We start from the raw sequence: 1141 nt of genomic DNA, 5'->3' as shown, positions 1-1141 counted from the left end.
AAAGTTGTTGCTGTAATTGTGAGCTGACTCCAAAAACAGCAGGACTGGGCTCTGGACTGGAATGGAATGGAATTCTTCAGTGTTTCTGTTGTTGGGCTTGCATTGACTCATCGATTTTCTTGTTTTTCACTTTGTCGATGCCTTTGAATAATTGTGGATCCTTCTTCAGAGTGTCTTCTTTCACCAGGTAGTTCTGACCTCTGATGATGTTGATTGTAATCAGCTTCAATTCGCTGATAGTTTTGGAAGTGAGCAGATTTCCTTTGCTTGATTCTACAACATGGAACTCAGTCTGACATGCGGACCCATGGGAGGATTTGAATGCCACCCCTGCGTTGGAGTTGCATCCATCCCATAAGAGACCGAGTAGAAGTGACAGTTCTGTCAGTCGAATATGAGACTTTTAATGGCAGGGTTGTGAGTTTGAGTGCCATTCTGTTTTTCCCTTTTGTAAGGCTTCATGAGCAGAGAGTACAGGGAGTGTTTGAAATGAGCAAGTCTCGCTTTGATTCAGGACTCTTCCCTCTCAGCAGCATCTCACTATGAAAGATTGAATTTGATCTCATTTCATTCTCAGCTCGGGGTCTGTGCGGCTCAATGGCACTTCTGGCTGTCTCCCGCTTCACAATCCATCAGTACCGAGAAAGCAATGGGGAATATTACTCACATGTTGTGTTCTTTAATTTTTTGGAAAACTTGAATGTATGTATTTTCTTCCAAAACAAGGACACCAAGCCGCTATTAATGTAGGGCTGAAATAGCTCAGTTGGGAGAGCGTTAAACTGAAGCTCTAAAGGTCCCTGGTTCAATCCCGGGTTTCAGCAATTTAGCTTCCTTATGCGTCCCTTGCCTTGGTTCTGATTTTCCAGTTGCACAATTTACTTTGAGATTATTTCCCAAGCACCAGTGGATTGAATTTGAGAAACAACACAGAGTCATTTACAACATCGAAGGTGGTCATTTGGCCTATCACGTCCATGCTGGCTCTCCCCGGAGCAATCTAGTCAGTTCCACTCACCAGCTCGATCCCTTTCCTCCTGCAAGTTTCTTTCCTTCAAGTTTCCATCCAATTTCCTTTTCAAATCATTGATTGTCTCTGCTTCCACCACACTCGTGGGCCAAGACATTACCACCCACAACA

The 1141-nt window shown here is 43.9% G+C and overlaps 1 non-coding gene across 1 annotated transcript; it reads left to right on the top strand.

Moving 5' to 3' along the window:
* The first annotated feature begins 751 nt into the window (after positions 1–751).
* On the top strand, positions 752–824 carry trnaf-gaa (transfer RNA phenylalanine (anticodon GAA)). Its single transcript has one exon. It is a non-coding gene; the product is annotated as a tRNA-Phe (tRNA).
* The last annotated feature ends 317 nt before the right edge of the window (positions 825–1141 follow it).

Source organism: Heterodontus francisci, unplaced genomic scaffold (genome assembly GCF_036365525.1).
Source record: "Heterodontus francisci isolate sHetFra1 unplaced genomic scaffold, sHetFra1.hap1 HAP1_SCAFFOLD_61, whole genome shotgun sequence".
Lineage (NCBI taxonomy): Eukaryota > Metazoa > Chordata > Chondrichthyes > Heterodontiformes > Heterodontidae > Heterodontus > Heterodontus francisci.
The sequence above is the reverse complement of the archived record's forward strand: the minus strand, read 5'-3'. Positions and strand labels throughout refer to the sequence as shown.